Here is a 25051-nt window from a genome sequence, read left to right on the forward strand (position 1 = left end):
AGTTGCCGATAAATTTGACAAAACATGATCATCTCATACAACAATTTATATCTCATCACGTCTTGACCATATCACTTCACAACATGCCCTGCAAAAACAAGTTAGACGTCCTCTACTTTGTCGTTGCAAGTTTTACGTGGCTGCTACGGGCTTAGCAAGAACCGTTCTTACCTACGCATCAAACCACAATGATTTTTCGTCAAGTTTGCTGTTTTAACCTTCAACAAGGACCGGGCGTAGTCACACTCGATTCAACTAAAGTTGGAGAAACAGACACCCACTAGCCACCTGTGTGCGAAGCACGTCGGTAGAACCAGTCTCATGTAAGCGTACACATAATGTCGGTCTGAGCCGCTTCATCCAACAATACCGCCGAATCAAAGTATGACATGCTGGTAAGCAGTATGACTATTATCGCCCATAGCTCTTTGTGTTCTACTCGTGCATATAACATCTACGCATAGACCTGGCTCGGATGCCACTGTCGGGAAACGCAGTAATTTCAAAAATTTCCTACGCACACGCAAGATCCATCTAGGTGATGCATAGCAAAGAGAAGGGAGAGTGTTGTCCACGTACCGTTGTAGACCGAAAGTGGAAGCATTATGACAACACGGTTGATGTAGTCGTACCTCTTCACGATCCGACCGATCCTAGCACCGAAGATACGGCACCTCCGCGATCTGCACACGTTTAGCTCGGTGACGTCCCTCGTGCTCTTGTTGCAGTTGAGGCCGAGGGAGAGTTTCGTCAGCACCACGACGTGGTGACGGTGATGATGAAGCTACCGTCATAGGGCTTCGTGATGACCCACAAGTATAGGGGATCTATCGTAGTCCTTTCGATAAGTAAGAGTGTTGAACCCAACGAGGAGAATAGCCATAAGTATTGTGACATAAAGTGAAATAACAGTCCATAATGCCATAAATATCGACATAAAAGCATGATGCAGAATGGACGTATCAACTCCCCCAAGCTTAGACCTCACTTGTCCTCAAGCGAAAAGCCGATAACAATAAATATGTCCTCATGTTTAGAGGTAGAGGTGTCGATAAAAATAAAATACGGACATGAAGGCATCATGATTATTCTCATAACAACAATATATATAGATTTTGTCATATGATTACTTATGTTCAAGTGATGATCTATTCACAATGCAAGAGTATAAATCATAAACCTTATTGGGCTCCGACAAACTATAATCTCAGTCATTGAAGGAATTGCAATTTATCATAACATCAGAAAGAGTCTATGTCAGAGCTAAAAAGCAAGTCCACATACTCAACTATCATTTAGTCCTCCATAATTGCTAACACTCACGCGATACTTGTTGTTACGGAGTTTTAATCGGACACAGAGAAAGATAGGGGCTTATAGTTTTCCCCCACAACCTTTTACCTCAAAGGTAATGTCAACAATAATGGTTCATGCTTCCCTACATCCAATTAGATATATATATCATGTTCTTTCCAACATGCTGAGCTTGCCAAAGGATAAAATAAAAAACGAAAAGGTGAAGATCACCATGACTCTTGCATAAGGTAGAAGATAATAATAAAGGATAGGCCCTTCGCAGAGGGAAGAAGAGGTTGCCATGCCCTTTTATGGTTGGATATATAAAATCTCAATGCGAAAGAACGTCACTTTATATTGCCCCTTGTGATATGAACCTTTATTATGCAGTCCGTCGCTTTTATTACTTCCACATCACAAGATCGTATAAAGCTTATTTCTCCCACACCAATCAATCATACATATTTAGAGCAATTTTTATTGCTTTGCACCGATGACAACTTACTTGAAGGATCCTACTCAATCCATAGGTAGATATGGTGGACTCTCATGGCAAAACTGGTTTAAGGATATTTGGAAGCACAAGTAGTATTTCTACTTGGTGATGATAATTTGGCTAGCATGAGGGGGAAAGGCAAGCTCAACAAGTTAGAGGATCCATGACAACATACTTTATCTCAGATATAAGAAATACATAACTCATTACGTTGTCTTCCTTGTCCAACATCAACTCTTTAGCATGTCATATTTTAATGAGTGCTCCCAATCATAAAAGATGTCAATGATAATATATCTATATGTGAAAACCTCTCTTTCCTTATTACTTCCTATTAATTGCAACAATGACCAAAGCTATGTCTGCCAACTCCCAACAACTTTTAATCATCATACTCTTTCTATGTGAAGTCATTACTCTCAATAAGATCAATATGAACTTTTTGTTTCTTTTCTCTTTCTTTTATTCACCCAAGATCATGGCAAAATAATCAAGCCCTTAACTCAACAGTAATCTTTATTATATATAGCTCACGGACTCGATTACATAGAGAGATCATAAAGCAAAACTCAGAACTAGATCATGCCATAAACTTTATTCTACTAGATCAAGATACTACTAATTGGATCGAACTAAGAAAAACGGTAAAGATAGGAGTTGTGATTGTGATACGATACCGGGGCACCTCCCCCATGCTAGGCAGTTGCCAAGGGGAGTGCCCATACCCATGTGATCATGTCTCCTTCTTTGTTGTTGGTGTAATATTCTTGGAGATTATTCCTCTCAGGATACGGTTCTCCTCCTCGAGCTTATTGAGTTGCCGCTTGAGGTCCATGATTTCCTTACGAAGCTTTCCTATGACAGCTAAAGCTCCTTGCACCTAAGGGTGTTGCATAGCTACGGGAGAACAAGTGACACTCCTCTTCATATTTTCATAAGTAAGAAATCTAACATTAGAAGGGATAACCGAGTTTGGAATAGCTGAGATCTGTAGTTCCCCCATCGTGAACCCATCTCGGAGGCGAGAGGTGACTTCTTGATCCTCCATAGCATCTACTCTCAATCAAGTCAGCCTCCATCTCCTCCTCCATTGCTGGCACAAAGTGGTCAGCGTCGCTGTTTGCCCTTACTTCCGGTGCCGGATTAGATACCCGGCTCTCCCCGATTGACTCTTGAGAAGACATCTTGATCTAATCTGCAGCAGCAACAGCTCGAAAACAAAAACAGGAGATTTTTGCGTGATACGGGAGTCAAAACCCCCGGAAGATTATATAATGAATTTTTACCGAGCAAAATTCGTAACATGCAAGAAAACAGAGTCCGGAAGGCACACGAGGTGCTCACGAGGTAGGGGGGCACGCCCAGGGGATATGGCGTGCCCACCACCCTCGTGGGGCCCTCGTGTCCTTCCTGGACTGCTACTTATTTGTCTATTTTTCTAAATATTCCAAAACGGAGAAATATTTCCTAAAAAATTGTTTTGGAGTCGGCTTACTTACCGTACCACATACCTATTCCTTTTCGGGGTCTGAAACGCTCCGGAAAGTGTCCCTTATGTACTCCTCCGGGGTTACGGTTTCAATAATATTGGTTTCAACATTTATGGGATTACCTGAGATATAATGTGTAATTCTTTGACCGTTTACCACCTTCGGATTTGTGCCTTCGAAGTTGTTGATTTTTATGGCACCAGAACGATAGACCTCTTCGATAACATAGTGGCCTTCCCATTTAGAGAGAAGTTTTCCTGCAAAAAATCTTAAACGAGAGTTGTATAGCAATACATAATCACCTACATTAAACTCACGCTTTTGCATCCTTTTGTCATGCCATCTTTTAACATTTTCTTTACACAACTTGGCATTTTCATATGCTTGGGTTCTCCATTCATCAAGTGAGCTAATATCAAATAACCTCTTTTCACCGGCAAGTTTAAAATCATAGTTGAGCTCTTTAGTAGCCCAATATGCCTTATGTTCTAGTTCGAGAGGTAAGTAACATGCTTTTCCATAAACCATTTTATACGGAGACATACCCATAGGATTTTTGTATGCAGTTCTATAAGCCCATAACGCATCATCAAGTTTCTTAGACCAATTCTTTCTAGACCTATTAACAGTCTTTTGCAAAATTAATTTGAGCTCTCTATTGCTCAACTCTACTTGACCACTAGACTATGGGTGATAAGGATATGCAATTCTATGATTAACATCATATTTAGCAAGCATTTTACGGAAAGCACCATGAATAAAGTGTGAACCACCATTAGTCATTAAATATCTAGGGACTCCAAACCTCGGGAAAATAACTTCCTTAAGCATTTTAATAGAAGTGTTATGAACAGCACTACTAGTTGGAATAGCTTCTACCCACTTAGTAACGTAATCAACAGCAACTAGAATATGTGTGTATCCATTAGAGGCAAGAAAAGGTCCCATATAATCGAAGCCCCAAACATCAAACGGTTCAATAACTAGAGAATAATTCATAGGAATTTCTTGACGTCTACTAATATTACCAATTCTTTGACATTCATCACAAGACAAGACAAACTTACGGGCATCCTTGAAGAGAGTAGGCCAATAAAAACCAGATTGCAATACCTTATGTGCAGTTCTATCTCCAGCGTGGTGTCCTCCATAAGACTCGGAATGACACTTGCGTAGGATCTGTTCCTGTTCATTCTCAGGTACACAACGTCTAATAACACCATCTACTCCTTCTTTATAAACATGTGGGTCATCCCAAAAGTAATGTCTTAAATCATAGAAAAACTTTTTCTTTTGTTGGTATGTGAAGCTAGGTGGTATAAATTTAGCAACAATATAATTAGCATAATCAGCATACCATGGAGTACTACGAGAAGTACTTATAACATTTAATTGTTCATCAGGAAAGTTATCATTAATAGGTAGTGGGTCATCAAGAATATTTTCTAACCTAGATAAGTTGTCTGCAACGGGGTTCTCAGCTCCCTTTCTATCGACAATATGCAAATCAAATTCTTGTAGCAAGAGAACCCATCTAATAAGTCTAGGTTTAGCATCTTTCTTTTCCACAAGATATTTAATAGCAGCATGATCAGTTTGAATAGTTACTTTAGAATCAACAATATAAGATCTGAACTTATCACAAGCAAATACAACTGCTAAAAGCTCTTCTTCAGTAGTAGCATAATTTCTTTGAGCATTGTCTAGAGTCTTACTAGCATAATGAATCACATTTAATTTCTTATCAACTCTTTGCCCTAGAACAGCACCTACAGCATAATCACTAGCATCACACATTATTTCAAAGGGTAGGTTCCAATCAGGTGGCTGAACAACAGGTGTAGAGACTAATGCTTTCTTAAGTATTTCAAATGCTTCTACACAATCATCATCAAAGACAAATGGTATATCTTTTTGCAATAAATTAGTCAGAGGCCGTGAAATTTTTGAGAAGTCCATAATGAACCTCCTATAAAATCCGGCGTGACCAAGGAAACTTCTTATACCTTTGATGTCCTTGGGACATGGCATCTTTTCAATAGCATCAACCTTGGCTTTATCAACTTGAATACCTCTTTCAGAAAATTTGTGCCCCAAGACAATACCTTCATTAACCATAAAGTGGCACTTTTCCCAATTCAAGACAAGATTAGTTTCTTCACATCTCTGCAAAACTCGATCAAGATTGCTCAAGCAATCATCAAAAGAGTAACCATAGACAGAAAAGTCGTCCATGAAAACCTCACAAATCTTTTCACAAAAGTCAGAGAATATAGCCATCATGCATCTTTGAAAAGGTAGCAGGTGCATTACATAAACCAAAAGGCATACGTCTATAAGCAAAATGTCAGGACCCCAATTCCAAGTCACATCGATCTAGCCGGTAACACCTCATATCACATTGCGGCCTCACGCACGGTATCCCCACGGGTGTCGCCTTACCATGGCCCGGGATCGTTTGCGCCTTTTGGCTCATGTATATGATAGTGTTGCTAGCATCCATATGACAGAGAACCTGGGCTGACATGGCTAGTCGAGAACCCAAAGCGGCACAGACCTATGGGGACAGGCATACATGAATCACATCGAGCATGTCGGTCATCAACGTGTGAATCTGGGCTGTCGCACTGGGCTAACAGGACTCCAGTAACCCGGGCTGTAGCAGGCTAGGCAGGACTCCGGATGTCACCGTGTGACATTTCCCCGAAGGGACAGAAACAGGAACAAAGTGAAACACATGCCGGCCAGTCAAGTGTCCAGAGCAGTAGTGCTGGGCTAGCAGGACTCCGGTGAACCGGGCTGTAGCGGACTACTATCGCTCAGGAAGCACTAGACTACATTTCCCCATATGAGAGGCTGCCAAGGATAAACAACTAGATTGTCGGATCCCACTCATACCAAGCATTTCAATCATACACACAATATGCACGATATGAGTACATACAACATGGCATCACAACAAAACTCTACAACTCAAGTACTTTATTTAAAAAGGCTCCGAGGAGCCATACATAACATATTAATACAGGTAGGGGTCACAAGACCCGACACTCAAGTCATACAATCATACAAGCACATGTGGAAGCAACTTAGTCTGAGTACATACACTAGAAAGAAAGAAGGCCTCTCGAAGCCTATCTATCTACATAGGGCCCTCCATGGCCAGGATCACCACCTGGGTGGAAAGTCACTCATCGACGTCGAGATCTACGTAAAACCCATCGGAGGGGGCAGTGTTGTCGTCTGAAAACAGTAATTAAGCAAACATGAGTACAAAGGTACTCATCAAGTCTTACATCAGAACCTACTATACATGCTCATTCTCAAGAAGGTGGTGGAGTTATTGCAGCAAGCCAGCTTTGACTCTTGGCTAAGCTATCCTATGGGACACCACTAGTAAAATAGTTTTTGCACACGAGTCCACTAATCACCAACACAATACTCCACCGGGGATCCTCCCTCGTCATCCTACGAGAGAGCCATCCTCGGTACTCACATTTATCTTGAGTCTTTTAGTAGTATCCATTAACTTGTCTATAAACTGTATAGGTAACCAAGTAGTCCTTTACCGCGGACGCGGCTATTAGAATAGATGATGTTAACCCTGCAGGGGTGTACTTCTTCATACATGCTCTCACCACTTACCGCCGTTTACACGACATGTACTCGGCAACCTTCAAGTGGAAGCCCAACGAGGGTGTTGGCCATGGCCTACCTAAACACTCAAGTCTCTAGTCTAGGTTTATCGCCTATCCAGGTTCCATCCGCAGGGACTCCAGCCGAGGTTTCCACATACGGCCCCGAACGATGTGAACAGGGTTCCCGAGACACCAAACGGGTGACTCGGTACACCGTGCCACAGTGTATCTACCGCAACATAGCCCACCCCTAGGGTCAGCGCTACGCACGACCGCCAACACATAACCTACAAACACCAGAAACTAATTGCAACTCCTGGACAGAGTACTAGGGTGATTAAGAAGCCGAGAGGGTCCATTGGTTTCGGGCCCAATGTATGGTAGTAACTGAATCTTAAATCACACATACAGATCTCAATTCTTAGGGACAAACTCAATGAAACAACCCACCATGTACTCCTACATGGCCTCTCATCGATACCTTTACCAAAACATGTTCAACACATCCCTCACATTACCGACATAATCATTTCACTCTATCCCATCACCCAGATGAACCAGACCTGACACAACTCTAAGCATAGCAGGCATAGGAAGGTAGGAAACACAAACATGGCTCAATCAACTCCTACACATGCTAGTGGGTTTCATCTTGTCACTGTGGCAATGACAGGTCATGCAGAGGATAAGGGTTCAACTACCATAGCACACAGCAGTTTGAAACGATGTTGTCTTAATGCAGTAAATGAGAGCAGAGGCGAGAACATGGGATTGTATCGATATGATCAATGGGGCTGCTTGCCTAATGTAGTGGTAGTAGGGTACTGCCCTTCAGACGGATATTCGAGGTTATCCTCGGAGACAGAACCTACCACGAAAAACACACCGAACATAATCAACACATGACGATATGCAACAATATGATGCATGCTATGACATGGCAATATGAATGTGTCTTGGCCTAGTGCAAGCTAAAACAGAAAGGAATGAACTCATTTGAATAAAAGATTCAAATGTTAGTTCATTTAACATAGCCATTTTAGTGCATTATATTATTTTGCTTAAACAACAAGGTTAACTTGTTCTGTCATGCATGAAACCATTACCAATGGATAGATTGAATTTTTCTGATCAAAATTCATATATAAATCTTTGCATTTGGAGTTACAGAATAATTTCTATGAATTTTTGAAGTTTGCAACAATTTCTGGAATTTTTTGTATAAAAATAAATCCAGAAATTAGTTATTGCGTCAGCAGTGCGTCAGGGTGACGTCAGTGGTCAACGGGACGGTCCAGGTCAAACCTGACAGTGGGTCCCGCGTGTCAGTGTGATTAGTTTAACTAGATATTAGTTAATACTAATCCTAATTAGTCAGCAGGGCTAGGCCCTACCTGTCATTGACCCAGGGGGGTCAAACTGGGCCCACCAGTGGTCAAACGGGGTCAGCGGGGTCAACTCGCCGGGGTTTAGCCGCCGGCGAGGCCAAACGCGGCGGTGCAGGTGCGGGTTTCACCTACAGGGCACCGTTCGGGGTGCCGTTGGGCTCTATGGATAGCTGGGAGCAAGCCGCGGTGGTTGGTGCGGTGGTTGGGCTCAGGGTCGCCGGAAACGGTGCCGACGACGAGTTTGGCGGCGGCCGGAGCTCGGGTGAGCTCGGACCCGTCACTTGGAGGCAAGGCGAGGCACGGGCGTGGTGCATTGTGCTCCTGGGATGTGGTGAAGTTAGTGGACTAAGTGGCGTGGCCGTGGCATGGCCAGAGCCTCGTCGACGACGAGCTCCGCGGCGGCGCGTGCGGGTGAACTCCGTGTGCTCGCTGTGGTGCACGAGAAGGAGAGTGGAGAGGATAGGGAGGTGGCTAAGCTCACGGTGGTTGCGACGGAGTTGACGGCGAGGTCGGGGACGAGTCGGAGCAAGCGGGGTGGCGGAGGCGATCTGGCCGGCAGGAGGTTGAAGACGAGCTCGGTGAAGACGCTCGGGGGCCTCCGGCGGGGCGTGGCTCGGTGGGACGGTCGAGGAGGGAGTGGCGGAGCTTCAGGAGATGGTGGAGCGGCGCGTTGACGACGGTGGGCACGGTTACGGCGGCGGAACGGCGGCGGCTGCGTCGGCCATGGCGGAGGGGAGCGGGGGAAAGAGGCAGGGGGGAATGGACATGTCTAGGGGGTTCGGTGCGCGACGTGGGGAGGAAGCAGGGCGGCAGGCGGCTGCATGGCATGCGCTGGTGCTGGCGTCGAGCAGCTGTCTGCCTGCCTGGCCAAGCCAAGCAGCTCGCTGGAGCGTTGGCTGGGCTGGGCCGACAGGTGGGCCTGCTGGGTGGGCGCCAGGTAAGCTTTTTCTTTCTCTCTTTTCCTGTTTGTTTTCTTTTTCTAATTTTATGTAACTTTAGGGCTTTATTAAAAATACTTAGGCACTTACTAAAATCCTAAAAATAATTGTGGGCTCTGTTGGGATTATTCCTAACAGCCCTCACTTAAATCCAGAATTATTTGGGCATTTAAAATATTTTATAGCATTTAAATGCCCAAATTCAAATACTTATGATTTAATTCAAAGAATCCAGAATGTCCTAGAAAAGAGTGCACCATTTTTGCCAGGGGTTTTAGCCCAACCCAGAAATGATGAACATTTTGTGAAGGGCATTTTGGGTTCATTGGAAATAATTTTAGTAAACCCTAGTTGTTTCCAGGGGGTGCTGGGGGTTCTGTCATCCCCATTTCAAGTTTCTGTGGAAGTAGACATGATGCAACACTCTAATGCATGAACCAGCTAGGGTGTGACACAAAAGTACTAAAAGGGCATGTAAAAGTAGTCTTTGATTGATCTCTAGCCGACACAGGTATTTGAGAGAAACCAGAATAACCATCTAGAAAGCAATAGTGTGTATGTTTGCATAATCTTTCTAGCATTTGATCAATAAAAGGTAAGGGGTAATGATCTTTCTTAATAGCTTTATTTAATTTGCGGAAATCAATTACCATCCTATAACCTGTGATAATTCTTTGTGGAATCAATTCATCTTTATCATTAGGAACAACAGTAATACCTCCCTTCTTAGGGACACAATGGACATGACTTACCCACTCACTATCAGCAACGGGATAGATTATACCTGCCTCCAGAAGCTTTAGTATTTCTTTTCTTACCACTACTTTCATTTTAGGATTCAGACGTCGTTGAGGATCATGAACTGGTTTGGCATCTACTTCCAAATTTATTTTATGTTGACATAGAGTGGGACTAATGCCCTTAAGATCATCAAGAGTATATCCAATAGCAGCACGGTGCTTCTTCAGAGTTTTCAATAATATTTCTTCTTCATGCTCTGAAAGGTTAGCACTAATAATAACAGGATATATCTTCTTTTCATCAAGATAAGCATATTTAAGATTATCAGGCAAAGGTTTAAGCTCAAACACGGGATCACCCTTGGGTGGAGGAGGATCCCCTAAAATTTCAACAGGCAATTTGTGATGCAGAATAGGTTCCTGTTTAAAGAATACTTCATCTATTTCCCTTCTTTCATTCATGAACATATCATTTTCATGGTCTAGCAAATAGTGTTCTAAAGGATCACTAGGAGGTACTGCAATACAAGCAAGACCAATAATTTCATCCTTACTAGATAATTCTTCCTCACGATGTTGTTTACTAAATTTAGAGAAATTAAACTCATGAACCATATCATCCAAGCCAACAGTAACAACATTCTTAGTTCAGTCTATGGTAGCATTGATAGTATTTAAGAAGGGTCTACCAAATATAATGGGACAAAAGCTATCTCGCGGAGAAGTAAGAACAAGAAAATCAGCAGGATATTTAGTTTTCCCACACAAGACTTCAATATCTCTAACAATTCCAATTGGTGAAATAGTATCTCTATTGGCAAGTTTAATTGTGACATCAATATCTTCTAACTCAACAGGTGCAATTTCATTCTTAATTTCTTTGTATAAGTCATGAGGTATAACACTAGCACTAGCACCCATATCACATAGCCATGATAACAATGATCTCCTATTTTAACAGAAATAACAGGCACGCCTACCACAGGTCTATGTTTATCTTTATCACAAGGTTTAGCAATTCTAGCAGTTTCACCTTCGAACTGAATAACATGCCCATCAATATTATCAGACAAGAGATCTTTAACAATAGCAATATTAGGTTCTATTTTAACTTGCTCAGGAGGTGTATAAGTTCTAATATTGCTTTTACGAACAACAGTTGAAGCTTTAGCATGATCCTTTATTCTAATAGGGAAAGGTGGTTTCTCAATATAAGAAGTAGGAACAATAGGATCATTATAAGTGACAGTCTTTTCTTCAACTTTAATAGGTGCAGCTACTTTTACTTCTATGGGAGGATGATATTTAAACCACTTCTCCTTAGGGAGATCAACATAAGTAGCAAAAGATTCACAGAAAGAAGCTACTATCTCAGAGTCAAGTCCGTATTTAGTGCTAAACTTACGGAAAATATCAGTGTCCATAAAAGATTTAACACAATCAAACTTAGGTGTCATACCTGACTCCTTACCTTCGTCGAGGTCCCAATCTTCAGAGTTGCGTTTAATTCTATCCAATAAATTCCATCTGAATTCAATAGTCTTCATCATAAAAGAGCCAGCACAAGAAGTATCGAGCATGGTGCGATTGTTTTCAGAAAGCCGAGCATAAAAACTTTGCATAATTATTTCTCTTGAGAGATCATGACTGGGGCATGAATATAACATTGATTTAAGCCTCCCCCAAGCTTGAGCGATGCTTTCTCCTTCGCGAGGCTAGAAATTATATATATACTTGTGATCACGATGAACAAGATGCATAGGGTAATACTTTTGATGAAATTCCAGCTTCAATCTTTTATAGTCCCATGATCTCATATCATCACATAGCCTATTCCATATCAATGTGTATCCCTTCAAAGATAAAGGGAAGACCTTCTTCTTAGCAACATCACCGGGTATACCTGCAAGCTTAAATAATCAACAAACTTCATTTACATATATTAAGTGCTCATCAGGATACTTTGTTCCATCTCCTGTAAAAGGGTTAGCTAGCAGTTTTTCTATCATACCCGAAGGACACTCATAAGGAATTTCATTTTCAATAGGTTCAGTAGGTTGAGGAGCAACTCTTTGCTCTATGGACGGGGTGAAGATACCCCGAACAAGCCCCTCAGAGAATTACTTTCCATAGTAACAAGTGACAGTAAATTTCAGCACACTATATAAATTTTCCTTACCAAATTCCACCTACCAAAGGCGCTACACTCCCTGGCAACGGCGCCAGAAAAGAGTCTTGATGACCCACAAGTATAGGGGATCTATCGTAGTCCTTTCGATAAGTAAGAGTGTCGAACCCAACGAGGAGCAGAAGGAAATGATAAGCGGTTTTCAGCAAGGTATTCTCTGCAAGTACTGAAATAAGTGGTAACAGATAGTTTTGTGATAGGATAAGTTGTAACGAGCAACAAGTAACAAAAGTAAATAAAGTGCAGCAAGGTGGCCCAATCCTTTTGTAGCAAAGGACAAGCCGGAACAAACTCTTATAATAGGAAAAGCTCCCGAGGACACATGGGAATATCGTCAAGCTAGTTTTCATCACGTTCATATGATTCACGTTCGATACTTTGATAATTTGATATGTGGGTGGACCGGTGCTTGGGTGCTGTTCTTACTTGAACAAGCATCCCACTTATGATTAACCTCTATTGCAAGCATCCGCAACTACAACAAAAGTATTAAGGTAAACCTAACCATAGCATGAAACATATGGATCCAAATCAGCCCCTTACGAAGCACACATAAACTAGGGTTTAAGCTTCTGTCACTCTAGCAACCCATCATCTACTTATTACTTCCCAATGCCTTCCTCTAGGCCCAAATAATGGTGAAGTGTTATGTAGTCGACGTTCACATAACACCACTAGAGGCTAGACAACATACATCTTATCAAAATATCAAACGAATACCAAATTCACATGACTACTCATAGCAAGACTTCTCCCTTGTCCTCAGGAACGAACGTAATTACTCACAAAGCATATTCATGTTCATAATCAGAGGGGTAATAATATGCATATAGGATCTGAACATATGATCTTCCACCAAATAAACCAACTAGCATCAACTACAAGGAGTAATCAACACTAATACCAACCTACTAGCACCAATCCTGGACTTTGAGACAAGAATTGGATACAAGAGATGAACTAGGGTTTGGTGATGAGGTGGTGCTGGTGAAGATGTTGATGGAGATTGCCCTCCCCCGATGAGAGGAGTGTTGGTGATGACGTTGGTGATGATTTCGCCCTCCCGGAGGGAAGTATCCCCGGCAAACAGCTCTGCCGGAGCTCCAGATTGGTTCCGCCAAGGTTCCGCCTCGTGGCGGTGGAGTCTCGTCCCAAAAAGTTCCTTTTGAATTCTTTCTCATCGAAAGACTTCATATAGCAGAAGATGGACGTCGAAGACCCACCAGGGGGCCCCCGAGGTAGGGGGGCGCGCCCTAGGAGGGGGCGCGCCCCCACCCTCATGAGCAGGGTGTGGGCCCCCTGGCCTTCATCTTTGGCGAGGATTTTTCTTTATTTATTTTAAGATGTTCCATGGAGTTTCAGGACTTTTGGAGTTGCGCAGAATAGGTCACTAATATTTGCTCCTTTTCTAGCCCAGAATTCCAGCTGCCGGCATTCTCCCTCCTTATGTAAACCTTGTAAAATAAGAGAGAATAGCGATAACTATTGTGACATAAAGTGAAATAATAGTCCATAATGCAATAAATATCGATATAAAAGCATGATGCAAAATAGATGTATCAACTCCCCCAAGCTTAGACCTCGCTTGTCCTCAAGCGAAAAGCCGATAACAATAAATATGTCCTCATGTTTAGAGGTAGAGGCGTCGATAAAAATAAAATACGGACATGAAGGCATCATGATTATTCTCATAACAGCAACATATATAGATTTTGTCATATGATTACTTATGTTCGAGTGATGATCTATTCACAATGCAAAAGTATAAATCATAAACCTTATTGGGCTCTGACAAACTATAATCTCAGTTATTGAAGCAATTGCAATTTATCATAACATCGGAAAGAGTCTATGTCAGAGCTAAAAAGCAAGTCCACATACTCAACTATCATTTAGTCCTTCATAATTGCTAACACTCACGCAATACTTGTGGTTATGAAGTTTTAATCGAACACAGAGAAAGATAGGGGCTTATAGTTTTACCCCACAACCTTTTACCTCAAGGGTAATGTCAACAATAATAATTCATGCTCCCCTATATCCAATTAGATATATTATATATATATATATATATCATGTTCTTTCCAACATGTTGAGCTTCCCAAAGGATAAAATGAAAAGGAAAGTAAAGATCACCGTGACTCTTGCATAAGGTAGAAGATAATAATAAAGATAGGCCTTCGCAGAGGGAAGAAAGAGGTTGCCATGCGCTTTTATGGTTGATTGCACAAAATCTCAATGCGAAAGACGTCACTTTATATTGCCCCTTGTGATATGAACTTTATTATGCAGTCCGTCGCTTTTATTACTCCACATCACAAGATCGTATAAAGCTTATTTCTCCCACACCAATCAATCATACATATTTAGAGCAATTTTTATTGCTTTGCACCGATGACAACTTACTTGAAGGATCTTACTCAATCCATAGGTAGATATGGTGGACTCTCATGGCAGAACTGGTTTAGGGATTTTGGAAGCACAAGTAGTATTTCTACCTGGTGCTGAGAATTTGGCTAGCATGAGGGGGAAAGGCAAGCTCAACAAGTTAGAGGATCCATGACAACATACTTTATCTCAGATATAAGAAAGACATAACAAATTACGTTGTATTCCTTGTCCAACATCAACTCTTTAGCATGTCATATTTTAATGAGTGCTCCCAATCATAAAAGATGTCAATGATAATATAGCATGAGGGGGACGGGGTGAAGATACCCCGAACAAGCCCCTCAGAGAATTACTTTCCATACTAACAAGTGATAGTAAATTTTAGCACACTATATAAATTTTTCCTTACCAAATTCCACCTACCAAGGCGCTACACTCCCTGGCAACGGCGCCAGAAAAGAGTCTTGATGACCCACAAGTATAGGGGATCTATCGTAGTCCTTTCGATAAGTAAGAGTGTCGAACCCAACGAGGAGCAGAAGGAAATGATAAGCGGTTTTCAGCAAGGTATTCTGTGCAAGTACTGAAATAAGTGGTAACAGATAGTTTTCTGATAGGATAAGTTGTAACGAGCAACAAGTAACAAAAGTAAATAAAGTGCAGCAAGGTGGCCCAATCCTTTTGTAGAAAAGGACAAGCCGGAACAAACTCTTATCATAGGAAAATCGCTCCTAAGGACACATGGGAATATCGTCAAGCTAGTATTCATCACGTTCATATGATTCGCGTTCGATACTTTGATAATTTGATATGTGGGTGGACCGGTTCTTGGGTGTTGTTCTTACTTGAACAAGCATCCCACTTATGATTAACCTCTATTGCAAGCATCCGCAACTACAACAAAAGTATTAAGGTAAACCTAACCATAGCATGAAACATATGGATCCAAATCAGCCCCTTACGAAGCAACGCATAAACTAGGGTTTAAGCTTCTGTTACTCTAGCAAACCATCATCTACTTATTACTTCCCAATTCCTTCCTCTAGGACCAAATAATGGTGAAGTGTTATGTAGTCGACGTTCGCATAACACCACTGGAGGCTAGACAACATACATCTTATCAAAATATCAAACGAATACCAAATTCACATGACTACTAATAGCAAGACTTCTCCCTTGTCCTCAGGAACGAACGTAATTACTCACAAAGCATATTCATGTTCATAATCAGAGGGGTAATAATATGCATATAGGATCTGAACATATGATCTTCCACCAAATAAACCAACTAGCATCAACTACAAGGAGTAATCAACACTACTACCAACCTACTAGCACCAATCCCGGACTTTGAGACAAGAATTGGATACAAGAGATGAACTAGGGTTTGCAGATGAGATGGTGCTGGTGAAGATGTTGATGGATATTGCCCTCTCCCGATGAGAAGAGCGTTGGTGATGACGATGGTGATGATTTCCCCCTCCCGGAGGGAAGTTTCCCCGACAGAACAGCTCTGCCGGAGCTCTAGATTGGATCCGCCAAGGTTCCGCCTGGTGGCGGCGGAGTCTTTTCCCGAAGAGTTCCTCTTTTTTTTTCTCATCGAAAGATTTCATATAGGAGAAGATGGGCGTCGGAGAACCACCAGGGGGCCCACGAGGTAGGGGGCGCACCCTAGGGGGGGGGGCCCCCACCCTCGTGAGCAGGGTGTGGGCCCTCTGGCCTTCATCTTTGGCGTGGATTTTTCTTTATTTCTTTTAAGAAGTTCCATGATGTTTCAGGACTTTTGGAGTCGTGCAGAATAGGTCTCTAATATTTGCTCCTTTGCTAGACCAGAATTCCACCTGCCGGCATTCTCCCTCCTTATGTAAACCTTGTAAAATAAGCGAGGATAGCCATAAGTATTGTGACATAAAGTGAAATAACAGTCCATAATGCGATAAATATGGATATAAAAGCATGATGCAGAATGGACGTATCACTTCGCCTAAGCACTGCAACGATATGACCGGGGTGGAAATCTGTGGAGGGGGGCACCGCACACAGCTAAGACAACTGTCAACTTGTGTGTTTATGGGGTGCACCTCCCCCGTATATAAAGGAGTGGAGGAGGGGAGGGCCGGCCCTCTCTATGGCGCGCCCCAAGGGGGATTCCTACTCCTAGTAGGAGTAGGTTTCCCCCTTCCCTAGCTGGAGTAAGAGAAGAAGGAAGGGGAAGAGGGAGAGACGGAAAGAGGGGGGCGCCGCCCCCTCCCTAGTCCACTTCGGACCACCCCATGGGGGCGCGCAGCCACCCCTTGAGGCCCTTCTTTCCTTTCCCGTATGGCCCATTAAGGCCCATTACTTCCCCGGCGAATTCTTGTAACTCTCCGGTACTCCGAAAAATACCTGAATCACTCGGAACCTTTCCGATGTCCGAATGTAGCCTTCCAATATATCAATCTTTACGTATCGACCATTTCAAGACTCCTCGTCATGTCCGTGATCTCATCTGGGACTCCGAACAACCTTTGGTACATCAAATCACATAACTCATAATACAAATCATCATTGAACGTTAAGTGTGCGGACCCTACGAGTTCGAGAACTATGTAGACATGACTGAGACACATCTCTGGTCAATAACCATTAGCGAAACCTACATGCTCATATTGGCTCCTACATATTCTACGAAGATCTTTATTGGTCAAACCGCATAACAACATACATTGTTCCCTTTCTCATTGGTATGTTACTTGCCCGAGATTCGATCGTTGGTACCATCATACCTAGTTCAATCTCATTACCGGCAAGTATCTTTACTCATTCCGTAATGCATCATCCCGCAACTAACTCATTAGTCACATTGCTTGCAAGGCTCATAGTGATGTACATTACCGAGAGGGCCCAGAGATACCTCTCCAATAGACGGAGTGACAAATTCTAAGCTCGATCTATGCCAACTCAACAAACACCACCAGAGACACCTATAGAGCATCTTTATAATCACCCAGTTACGTTGTGATGTTTGATAGCACACAAGGTGTTCCTCCCGTATTTGGGAGTTGCATAATCTCATAGTCTGAGGAACATGTATAAGTCATGAAGAAAGTAGTAGCAATAAAACTGAACAATCATTATGCTAAGCTAACGGATGGGTCTTGTCCATCACATCATTCTCTAATGGTGTGATCATGTTCATCAAATGACAACACATGTCCATGGCTAGGAAACATAACCATCTTTGATTAACGAGCTAGTCAAGTAGAGGCATACTAGGGACACTCTGTTTGTCTATGTATTCACACATGTACTAAGTTTCCGGTTAATACAATTCTAGCATGAATAATATACATTTATCATGATATAAGGAAATATAAACAACAACTTTATTATTGCTCTAGGGCATATTTCCTTCAGTAATATGCTCTTAGTTATGAACATTCTTTTTTTAATATGATTTATTGGGCAGACTTCTTATTCTTTTTCTCGCATGTGTCATAAAAGGAGAAACAATGTTCCTTTTTCCATTATAAGAGATAAGAATAGTACCATTCTTTCATATGTATGCACTATTACAAGATCTTACAAGAGTAGCATTCTTTCATCTGTATGTAGTTTTACATGGCACTTTTTCCTTCCTTGGACTCTTCAATAAATGCGTAATCACTTTGATACTTATTTTATTTAATTGGCATGTGAAATAGGGAAAGCATGCTCAAACGACCGGCAACACCGCCTAGGATGAGTTGAAGAGACAAAGGAGAAAGGAATATATAACATTCCCGGTCTGTCCTGAACGTTGGTTGTGAAAACAAATATTGTGGCTATGTTTCCTTATTATGTTTTAAAACTATCTCCTCATAGAATAAATAGTCTATAGTAGAAATAATTTAATGATGTGCATTGTTTTGCACTTGAACTATGTTCTTGCATTGTGAGTGCATGACTTTTAGAAAATATCATATCTGGTTTTATAGTTGCACTGTGTGTTTCTTGTCATTTCCAGCTAGGAAGATTTCTCAAGTTGTCTTGAATTTATAGAATAGTTACAAAATACAACAAATTTAATCTATTCTTTCGGATAATGATGGACTTGTTTCTGTTAAAAAAGATTGAGTCGATTGATACCTGACAAATTGACCATGAGCATTTTCCATATCAATGACAAGGAAAATAATCGTTGAAGGAAAGCAGCCCATTGTTCTAAAAAAAATACCTACACCCGATGTATAAGAATCATGTATTTAGGATTCACACTGACGCTATTGGTGACCCTAAACATCTTATTTTAGATGTGCATCATTGCGCAAAAACGAAGATAATGCACATCATCATGGTTATCATCTGTCCAGCAAAGCGCACCTTCTAGTATATATAGACAACAACAAAACTGGGCTAAGATTGAAAAGTATTCAGTAATGCAGCCCATAAGCTGCAGCAGCCCACCTCCCTCCTTCGACGTGGCCTAGTGGCCAAAAACGTTTCCATCAAAAGAATGAAAGGGAAAAAGCCCAAACAAATTTCCATCGGCTTCACCCCCTTCCCGGCGCTACCTATTGCAGAGATCAGAATGATCAGGTCCCGCCACAATCCCCGATTCAAAAAATTCTCGGTCAAAGTCCAACGATTGCCAATGATGAGTTGAGAAAGCTCAGGTGTGGACCAGCCCTTGCCTCAGCTCCTCCTGGTAAGAAGAGGCAATGAATATTGTTTTGTCCACAAAGGTGACACATTCCCTACAAGAATCATGAGGCTTCTTGTGAGAAGTTCTGGTTTGTGAGAAGCTTATACCCAAACCTGCCCCAAATGGAACAATTTTTTTACCACAACATGTTGGTGCCATTCCATGATAACATGCCAAGTTTCATGTATTTTAGATGAGTTTTGGATTTACTAGAATTTCGAAACCAAGTATCTCAACGTTTGCGGGTGAGCCACCATGCCGAGGTGTTTGAAATTCATTCTCATTTCTTGCATGGGACCTAAGCATCCACCCATGGACACATATATGATTTTACAGCAGAGCATGTGCATGTAGTTTAATTTTTGAATTATGCACCTTAAATGACTAGAAAACTTAATTAATGTATAAATGTGTCCAAACAAACTCCAAATAATTCCCATTTTTTGACGACACTCCTATAGTTGCATGTTCACTACAGACAAAAGTTCTAGCAATTCAAACACCGTCCTTTGACGTTGTGACCCCATTATGTATTTCAAATCAAGACGAAAAATCAAGTACATCACACACAATTTATTACCACCAACCATGTGAGATGCAGTACAAAATATCTTGGAGCACCATCATAGTATATGGCTTACACGAGAAGGTTTGTTGGCTACAGTCCACAGTCGGCGCGTCAAGAAACTAGCTCCCCAAATATCATTTCACTATTCAATCATCGCTGGTCAAAGATGGGGACGTGGATCTAGTCAGGTATTTCACACCTGACTCCCACCAACTTCCTCCTTCTACATCCCACATGCCCCGACCGTTGACGCGCCACATTCAGCCCAAATCACCGACCCATCCTCCAGATAAGCGCCACCGTAAGCCATGGTGCACGCAATATAGTCAGGAGCTCAACGAGCATTTGGCAGTGGAGAAGAAAATCACAGCCGCACGCACGGATGACGTCGCTATGGAAGCCATGCGTGCCGAACCCTATATCTTGGAGGAGCACCTCGTCATCAAGGCCACCGTTGACGCCTTGCACGCGGATGCCTCCACGCGGTTGGCTACTTTAAAAGGCAGTTCATGGTGTTTTCTCGAGGCCAACGTCGGTGCCTTTGACGAAGACTACAAGGTATTTTCTCAGCGTGTCCATGCTTACCTCAACTCCAAGCCAACAACTTGGTGCCCAGAGTGGGTCAGGCGACTCACCACTACGAGGAGGGCACCCACAATATGGAGGCCTCGCCCTCTACCAAGTCTAAGGAGCCCATCGTCATCGATATCTCCGAGATGAGGAATAGCTTGTATTTTTAGCTCACTATAAGGACCTATGTTCAGCTAGCTAGCTATGTCGCTTAAGCATGTTCGATTTACCTGTAGCATGTGCTACTCCTGCCTTTCCTTTACAAATTCTAGTGAATTATCCTATGTACTATTACTATGCAATCTGACCCTCTAGTATATATGTTCTATATATTGTGCAATGTGGTGCTTAGTTAATTGTTTGGTTATTTTGTTGTCATGTCAGTTAACTGTTTGGTTCAATCATGCAATGTGATGCTCAATTCTTGTGGGTGCAATTTTGTATTCTCTTGGATGTGAGAAATAGATCGAATTTGGCTATACAAAATATACGTGAAACAAATACAATTGTTATATTTCCAAGTTGTTAAGCATACTAGGTATGGTCAGCTGTCTGATCTTCTAGTATGTTCTATTGTGCAATGTGGTGCTCAGTTAACTGTTTGTTTCATTTGTTGTGGTGTTTAGTTAAATGTTTGTTTCAATTCTACAATATGACGTTCAATTGTTGTGGGTACAATTTTGTATTGTTATGTATGTGAGAAATAAATCGAAATTGGCTGTACTAAATACATGAGAAACATATATAATTGCTATATTTCCTAATTCTTAAGCATGCTTTGTTTGGATAAATGGATTTTCCATCTAGCTCGAATTAATCTGCTGCATCTGCAATGTGGTTATTTTTCATCAACATATTTTACAAATAGTATGCCAACCCTCACTTAACCTGATCAATAACTACCTTATATGTGTTGCAGGGAAACAATGGGAGGCACTAATGTTTACGATCAAGGTATGCGCATGCATGGTCCTTTGTCTAATAGAACATTATTGTGCAATTGCGGGAACCATTCTAATATTTAGGGTTTTAACAATTTGGTCTAGCACATGTAGGTCCTGCTGTCAGAGGTTTTGATCCACTGTTCGACCCATTTTGCATATGGCGATATGAGATGTCCATGAATAACATTCAAGTCAAGAAACTTAGAAAGATTGTTAGCATAAAGAAACTAGCGATGAAAAACAACAAGATTTTTGTCTGCACAATGAACAAGACATCAGTGAACTACACGATGGTACTGAGTCTTGTACCTTGTTTTTCTAATTCCTTTGCACCATTTCAAAATTTAGAGAAGATATTTATGCATATTTTGTTTTTAGGCCTTTCCAAAGTAGTTCACTAATGATTACCTCTCAAACCACCTGTATGGTCAAGAGGCGAGGAAGGTGTTCATACAACACCCACGGTACAATATCGAAGTCTTCCTCAAGAGGGCAAAGGATGGGCGGTCAATCATCCATAGACACTGGTTAAAGTTACAAGGACCTTCAACATCATTGAAGGCTCAATATTCGCCTTTCGTTTCAGCAGTTTTCCAGATGAGATTCATCTGTCTATCTACCATCTATGAGGCTAATTTCCAAAGGTTTTAGATGTTGCATGTGAAACTTGGTGCTATTGTGTAATGGGGTAGCTAGTTATATGCCTATATGGTGTAACTAAGTGTCGAAGCTATATGACGGTGTACTATGACGTATTTTTTCAATTATGAAATTCTGGTTCCATAATACGAAAATGAAATATATTGTGTGTTTAATATGAAATGTCAATTTGATTACTAAATGGATTAAAAATAATAGGCCAATTAGCCTTCTTATTGGTGTTTTCTTTGCAAACGGTTATTGAAACAACACCGTGGGTGATGACCTTAGACAAACCCACATAGTTTCTGGGAAGTAAATGTGTTGGATGGTTGAAAAATCACACACGACTTCCTTTGGACAACTGTTTGCATTAGGCCACCTTGCACAAACATTCACAACTAGGGAAAAGCCTAGCAGTAGAGCGGGTATTTGGTGTATCAGTAGCGCGGGGACCCACGCTACTGATACGGTGCTACAGCTAACATGTATCAGTAGCGCGTGTTGCCCCACACTAATGCTATACATGGATAGCAGTAGAGAGCTTTAGTTCGACGCGCTACTGCTAATAGCTGCAGTGCTTTTAGCTGGGACGCGCTACTGGTAAGAGCGCGCTGCTGCTAACTTTATTCCCCTCGCTACTGTTAGTTTTATTAGTTTTTTCTGCATATTTTTTTTTTATTTGAACAGGCTTTATACAATAATCTTTAGCATATCATACACATACCAATGTAACCATAGCATCAAATCATGTCATCATCATAATCATCATCCGACACAAAGTGGTCTCTCGTCATCATCTGAAAAATAGTGATACAAGTCTCGATTACTTGCAACTACATCGTCATCCATCTAAACAATGATACACGCAAGAAGAGCTATCACTATGAGTGAGAGCGGAACTATGCAGTACATGAGTTCGTATACCTCTCTCGCATTAGCGTGAACCTAAACTAACTAATGCTGTTGCTTGGAAACTGAAAATCGGTACACTTGGGGCTTGACACTCCGGCCACTCATCATATGCTCTTGGCATTGCACTTCTTCGTCATCGATGATCTATGCACCTGCATTGTCACAAGAGTCGATGATACACAACATACATAGTTGAGCAACATAAATATACAGACTTGGCAAAAGTAGAAGCTACATATCATAAGCATAAATAACAAAGTTCATCGTACCCAAAATGCCCTAACCAGAGTGATCTTCGCTAGTTGAGGAGGACGGTTTAATTATATCACAAATAAAGTTTCGTCATGCATAACTCAAAGTTTCATCATTCAGAAAGTATGGACTAAACAGACACATTGTCATATATCGACAATCACTCCAACATGTCATTCCATCCATCCAAGTCAGGGAGATAGTCCCTGAGCTTAGTGAAAGGCTTCAGGTCGAGACCCTGAGCGGCTACGCGTGTTCGGACGTCTTCCCGCGACATTTGCCCTTCCTTGTAGAATAGACCTGTTTTGTCGAGGACCTCCTTCACAATGACTTGGGAAAGTTCATGCTGGATGTGATAGAACTCAGCTCGAAGTCGATGATCCGGGATATCTCCTACGTTCCTTGCCCATTGTAGAATATGGGCATTGCTTGATTTAGGTGACATGTGAAGCTCCTGATGATCCTGTCTGTACTCCAGCATGTGGTGTAGGACATAGATTCCATCACTAAGAGAATCACTCGGTTGCTAGATGTAGTAGAAGTCGGTCTTATGGACGAAGGCGAGCCTGCCGTCCCTTGTCTTCTTGTCCTTGACCTCTCCACCCCGTAAGCCGTAGTAAAAGATAGCACTGTCGGGAAGAGACTTGATGTGGGTGTAATCCTTTTTGTTCATGTTCTTCGACGAGTCCAAGTAAAGAGCGTAGGAGTATCGGGGGTAAAGGATGATGAGGACGTCGCGCCTGCCGCTGCGCAAAATAAGTACACCTCAAATTAATTAGCCTCCACCGTGCAAATGAATGATTGAAATCGACGGAAGGATATCCGCGCGGATGACTTACAGGGGATGATAAAGCACGAGAATCACCTCCTTGTCCTTATTAGCGACCATGAAATCGATGATGTAGTCTCGCGTATTCATGGTGCTCTGCGCAGACTGCGAAGAAGCCCTCGTGCATGTAGTACGGGTCAGCGACACACATATAAGGTGTTTGCTCAATCCCGATGATGTAGTTCATGTATAAGGCATAAAGGCGGACAAACGTAAAATATAGCTTCTTCGAGTGAAACATGTTGAAATTGTAATCGAATCGAAGGAAGAACTTGTCCGTGGGGCATGAGTGGACGTACGACCTTTGCCGCGGCATGTTAACCACATAGAGTGGGTATTCTGGATTTTTCGAGGCAATGAGGCTGTTCTCTCTCTACAGCACATCGTCATGAAGTCTCCATAGATTGTCGTGTGTGGCCTCAAATGCTGCCTTAGGTAGGATTGGTTCACCGACGACATGCCATTTTGCCGCATCGGGGATAGGTATACGGTCTTGAACCCGAGGCTGCTGAGGCGGCTGGATCATAGAAGCAGCTTTGTTGCCTTTCCTCCATCTCTTCCTATGCTTCTTTCCTACTAGAAGTTCGTCTATAATATGTTCAGCCTCCGGAGGCGGCAATTCATGCACCGACTCATGACGCTCAAACCCCGAGTACTCATCATAGGCGCCAGTATTGAGATACTATTCAGTGTTATCGTCATCCTCATCCTCATCTATGGCGACGTGATCAGCGACTAATGGAGCCTCTTCCTCACCCCGTCTGCTATCACCCAACATGACATCCGATGCTAATTGGGTAGGTGGGGTGTTGATGTTCATACCTTGCTGAGGCTGCGTGCTCGTGGGTGTGCTCTCGGCCGCCTCCAGACGAAGCATACTCTTTGGCCTCAACAGAACCCACCCATTGCAACCACCAAGCCTCCGTGGGGTCTCGTTGTCATCCCCCTAGTACCGTAGGAGCCAAATTCTGGTGGCCCGGTTTGACACTGACCACGAAAACCTTGAAGACATTAGGGGAGATCGGCCGGCTGTGGAACAATGGTTCCTTCGGCTTCATTATCGTCACCTTCCCCATGTCCACCTTCTGGTCGCCGATGGTGTACAA

This window comes from Triticum urartu, chromosome 7 (assembly GCF_003073215.2).
Source record: "Triticum urartu cultivar G1812 chromosome 7, Tu2.1, whole genome shotgun sequence".
NCBI classification, from domain to species: Eukaryota; Viridiplantae; Streptophyta; class Magnoliopsida; order Poales; family Poaceae; genus Triticum; species Triticum urartu.